Here is a 6,000-nt window from a genome sequence, read left to right on the forward strand (position 1 = left end):
TCATGTATGCTAGGTTTCATTTGTTGAGTTAAACAAAGAACTGAAAAACATTTTGAAGCAGATAGCTACCTGAGAGCAATATTATTAACCCTCTTATCTAGTCACTTAAAGTTTAGAAGCGAAAAGAGAAAATTTGTCAAGTTAAATTGATATGCTTTTGTTGGCCCCATAAAAAGCTTTTGACCTTCAATATGAGCAGAAACAGACTTGAATGGAAAAGGAGATTTTATCCGTCCATGTCTTCACAGATTTTGGCTTCTCTTCTAGTTGAAGCCAAATACATAATATCACAATATCGCTTCTTAAGGGAGTCGCATATTTTTATCCTGTTTTGTAAAACCCATTTCTTTTAATTCTTTTTGGTTTAGTCTCCGTCTGCCAGCACTTAATATACAATAAGGCCACATGGGTAATTCAGAACACGTACGTCCACATCTAGAAAGGTTCACTTTGTGCTTAGTCTCTAAGCACCAAAAGGCTAATTACTATAGTTAAAGAACAGCCTTAAAGCAAAGCTTCTATCCAAACCCTCCTTCTACACACAGACAGCACTTGATAAAGGCACATCATACATTTTATGGCTTCTCAAACTTTTTTTTTTGTTCAGCAGTCTCACGACGACAGCTCAACAAACAACCGCTCACACACCTGCACAGAGGGCGACCGCTGACAACAGCTGGGGTCTTCTGGACATCCATAGAAGACACTTTTGTTTTCTTCTCTTTTATGTACCAGTACATGGCTGTTTAAAGCTATAGCCACACACATACACACCACTAGAATATGCTTTCTTCAGGCAGCAAACAAGCCACAGTTTAGTCTGCCTTAGAGGTTGTTTGCTCTCTGTCTTCTCTCTTTTGTTATCCTGCCTATAGCTTTGTTTGAAGCGAGCTGCTGAATCCAGCCAGTGACAGTTGCAGCTGGGGGGACGATGAGTGACAAAAAAAAGGTTTCTGCCAACTCACAAAGTATGATGTTGGTCTAGTTGGATAAAGAGGAAGGTCTTAATATCAGTTTTTAGTTCTGTGAGTTTGTTGCCTTATATTTAACAAAAAAAAAAATTTGCAATTACTGGGCTTCTTTTTGCACAAAACTCTTTGGGTCATGCAAACAATATCACCCCTGACTCTTTTTGGTTGAGCTCCAGTAAAGTAGCTTTGGTTAAAAGAACAGTGTGTCCCCTGAAAGCTTGGCCCCTCTCTACTTGCAGACTGCAGGTGGGGAGGGGGTTGGGGCATTTGATGTGCTGCTAATGGAGGGGAGATATTATTCTGCTGAGGTTATCTAATGTATGAATTGTTTAAATCTGAAACTTTTGCTATCAGAGAGTAGGAAATATATACGTTATCTATTAGAATCAGAGCCACTTCTGATTTCATCAGTAAAAAGGGGAGAATGGGAGATCATTAGCTGCGACCAGTCAGTATTGTTCCTGGTGATGAACCATTAGTGAACAAGCCCAGTCACAGGCCAGGCTCAGGGGAAGTTTGTGGTGTACAGTGTGTTTGGAGAATGGGGGGAGGTGCAGAAATAAAATACAGCCTGACTCCTTCTCGCGCGGTTCACCCTCTCTTAATGTTGCTCTAGGAGGTCACAGCACCTAGCAACAGCCTGGATCAACCCCTAAAGGAAACATGAGACACACAGGGCGATACACACAATCTCTCCCTCGCTCCCACACACACACATATAGTTTGTGCTGGAAATTGAATTTCTTAAAACATGGATAGCAAACTTACTCTATTAGGGCAATTATTTGATTTAATATAATGGAGCCTTGAAAGATCTTAAAGTGCAATAGCACATAAACATCCAGATGTATAGAGATATTTTGACTATAAAACAAAAATTAACCACTGAAAAGTGTCGTCAGCAGAAAAAACAATTATCTAAAAATAAGGTATATATTTTATCAAGTATAATTGATGTATTCTGCCCCTTTTTCTTTAGGGTAATATATTTTCTGAAAGGTGTGAAAACCAAAAGTTCAGTTTTTATTTCTTCTGTTTTTGTTGGTGGCTTTAGTAATAGTATAATCTCACACTCCAAAGAGACAAAGAAAAGGAACCCCTGTACTTTTGCATTTGTTTTTAAAAGTCACTTACTTGTATTGAAATGAGGTCTGGGGACTGAGATCCAGTGATAACCCACTTTCAGCTCTATGGTGGACCCCACTTCAAATGTCCTAGAATTTCAAAGACTTCATGATAACCAAACACAAGGTTCACTATACCTTTAAAAGAAAAACTGGCCCACAGCATAACTGATAACCCACCATACTTAATAGCAGGTAGAATAATTTTCATGCATTCATCCTTTGTTTAATACATTACCCGCTTAAGATTTCTATTGCTGAATAAATACATTTTAGCGTAACTTTTTTAAGTTAAAGAATTTAGTTAAAGTATTTAGACTTTAACTCAGCCAACTATAAAGATTTACATGTTGGTATGCCTCCCAGATGACTATACCTAGTTGGCTTGCACTGTAGATACTATTATAATTACTGGGGAGGCTTAGTGACCCCATGATGTAAAACTTGTATAGTTGTCTCACAGTGAAGTATGGATATCTACTCTTTCTTCCCTTTCTTACTGTACATATTGACAGGATTAGCTGAAAGAAACCGAGCTCTGTGTCACTGTATATCCTGTTCTAAGGAAAAAGGAACTGATGGAATTTGAATTATGCATTTCCATATAAATGTCTGATCAACTGATTAAGTGAAACAAAGTAAAAAAAAAAGTTTACATACTCAGTATTTAGCTGAAACGGCAACATTAGGGAAGCAGTGATATAGCTGAAACAATTATTTGTTTATCCTGGATTTTCCCCTCACTGAGTAAATACCCTGAAATGATCTCAGTTTAACAGAGCTTTAGAAATGAGCCAATAGGGTGCGGAGCATGGAGCTGTAAGCAAATAATTTCTCAGTTTGGAGAAATGCATTCGAATTCCACTTGTAGCGACACAAACTAAAGTGCAGCAAAAGATCCTAAACCTAAAAATTGGTCCACAAAAGTTAGTCTATGTTGCATTTTAACTCAACTTTTCCATTCTTTGATTCTTAATTTGAAAGGATGTGAACAGAAAATGTATTTCTAAAGTGTGGGAGGTAGGAGGAGCTCGTAAGGTTGCTTTTTGTTATTAAAAACAAATATTAGCACACAGGAACACAAGTTGGCTCAGTTGTTCTCTAAACTGACAGAATTAAAAGAGCAGGCTACTTTTCTATATTTAATTAGCCCAATGATTATACTGGTTTTTATAGGTGAGAGATGCTCTCCAGGCTGAAATTTTGACACAGGATACAAAAGCAAGCCACATGTGAAGATGGGATTTTTTTTTTTGTTTTCCCCCATCTTATACTGTAGTACAATTAATACTTCCAGGATATCTGCTTTGTGACCACAAGTCACTTTCATTGCAATCAGGTTTGCATTCTTTACACTGGTTGCATATATATACTCACGTCTCCCATGTATGCTTATGTGTGAGAAGCAAAAGCAAACACAGTAACAGCTAATCCACCACAGGTTCACATTTTGGCAATATGTCATCAATTTTGCATTCAGTGTACTTTTACACAGTCAGCAGCCTAAAAATAGCTGAAGGAGTCTGGCTCGCTGCCCGGCCTCTAACTGTCAATATGCTATCTTGCCCCTCGCTCTGACTTTCAGAGTTTAAGCTACAGTATCACAGCCAGAAACAGTGCTGACTGTAAGTTAATCATTTGAAAAGCCCTGATAGTGTAAAATGTTATACTATTGTGGTATCTAAATAGATTTCTTTGAAGGTGTTTAAAAAACTGGCAACAAGGGAACATTTCTTGTTCTTTGGCTTTGATGTAAAAATAACAGACAATATGAGGGCATATCTCAGCTATTTATTTGCACAGTCGATTGTTGTGTCTATTCTGAGAGCTGTAGTCTCAGCTCCACTGGCTGTTTATCAGCGCTGGCTGACTGGGCCTCTTTATAAATCTTATCTTTCCGTCTGCCTGATTCTGGTTTGAAAACTGCTCCTCACTTTGCGTTTGATGACAGTTAGAGATAATGAGGGCTCTGGCACTGGTCCTCCTATTTTCATTCTGTGCAAAGGAATGTTTGCTTCCCCGTTTCCAGGAGAGCGAAAACTAAGGTTCAGAACTTTTAACTGGAGTCTAACCCTACTTAATAGATCATTATTATTTTAGAAAAATTATTTGTCAACAAACTTTTTTGAAGTTTAAAAATGTCAGATATGTTTTCTATGCTTGTGTTAAACAGTCCATTTCCGAAAGTTCTACCACAGCTTAAGGATATTGAGTGAGCATTTAGACTTAGACAACTTTTTTTGTCATTTTGCATACACAGAGTTTATAAAAAACGAAATTTTGTTTAGTACAGCTTTACCAGACTAAGCTGAAATTCAGAGCAATATACTGTAAATAATAACTTGCACAATGTGATCCTGCTTATAGAGATGCCTCAAGAATAAGATATAATTCATAAAGGCAAGGCTGCAGTACATTTCATTCACTGCACAAGCTCTGCAGACGGTTTTTGTATTGACACAATGAGATATATTCCACTATAGTCTGGAGGGCAAAGGGTTACCTCTGATGTTGCTAAGTCAATGGGAGCTAAGGCTAAAACTGTTCTTTATCAATCAGTCTGCCACTCATATGACTGTGAGAGCCACTATTCCCCATGATATGTACCCAAAGCTGAGTTAAGCAACACCTTCCTACCCCTCAGCTCACCCCTGAGGATTCTCCAGATCAACAGAGGAAGGCCTGAGACTTTATATTTTACAACACAAGGAAAAAAGAACCAGTTCACATTACGTTACTCTAAAACAATAAAAAATAGATAGAAATCTTTATTTGAAACATGTTGTTATTCAGTTTGCTCATTCTTACAGGCCTAGTTAGACTGCTGCACCCTGAATGTACCCGGGAGCGTTATCACAGATCCTTCCTCCCAGCAGCTTTAAGACTCTATAACCACCACTGTTCCAAGAACCTCAGTAGGTTGTTAAATTCATGCTGATTTTTGCAGTTTCTACCTTAGTCAGTTAGAAAACATGCTGCTGTCATTTTGCACATCTCTGATGTTGCTGCTATTTTTAAATATACATTAATGTAAAATGTCCATAGCTGTATATTGTTTATTTATTCTCCAGGTGCATAATTGTATATTGTTAAAACACTTTACAATACAGTATTTTATGGTTTATCTTTTAATTCTTCACTATTATGTTGTTCTTATACACTTTTCTAAGGTCCACATTTGTGTTACCATTATTTCTATAAATGACTTCTTGCTGCTCTAAACACCAGAATTTCCCTATTGTTGGACAATAAAGGGATTTTCTATTCTATTCTATTCTATTCTATTCTATTCTCTTTATATTCTCTTCTATCCTGTTGTATTCTATTATATTATAACCAACTGCCTTCAGATGTCAGTTGTATGATAGAGTCTCTGTTTGTGATTTAATCTTATGATTAATTCAGCTGTTTTACGGTTTTCAAGCATTTGAAAAAATGCCATAAAAAAAAAAAGTTTTGTTTAAAGTGTCCAACGGGGCACCCAGGTGGAAGAAAGAGCCAATGTCCAGAGATACCAAAATTTAACATTTGATCAAAAATGCACATAAATACAATATCCTCATGGTAAACTTGATAATCACAACATGATGCTGTAGCAACACTTTCCTAACTGGAGCTAGTCAGAGTTGTTGAATAGATGAATAAGCTAAATACAGAACAAGGCTGACATGTGACTGCGCTGGAGGTTCAACTACAAGCAGGACAATAATGCTAACGAGTCAGTATTACAGTGCAAAATATAATCAAAGCAAATCTATAGGTTTTGTGAAGAAGAATGAGTAAATAATTGAATCGGTGGGTGTATATATCTGATAGCGGAATACTTGAAAACTAATGCATGCCAAACCTTTGAAAGAAAATTAAGTAAACCATATATCTTCTTCCTTCTTATTCACAATTATGGA

This window comes from Cyprinodon variegatus, unplaced genomic scaffold, assembly GCF_000732505.1.
Source record: "Cyprinodon variegatus isolate N-32 unplaced genomic scaffold, C_variegatus-1.0 Scaffold352, whole genome shotgun sequence".
Taxonomy (NCBI): Eukaryota; Metazoa; Chordata; class Actinopteri; order Cyprinodontiformes; family Cyprinodontidae; genus Cyprinodon; species Cyprinodon variegatus.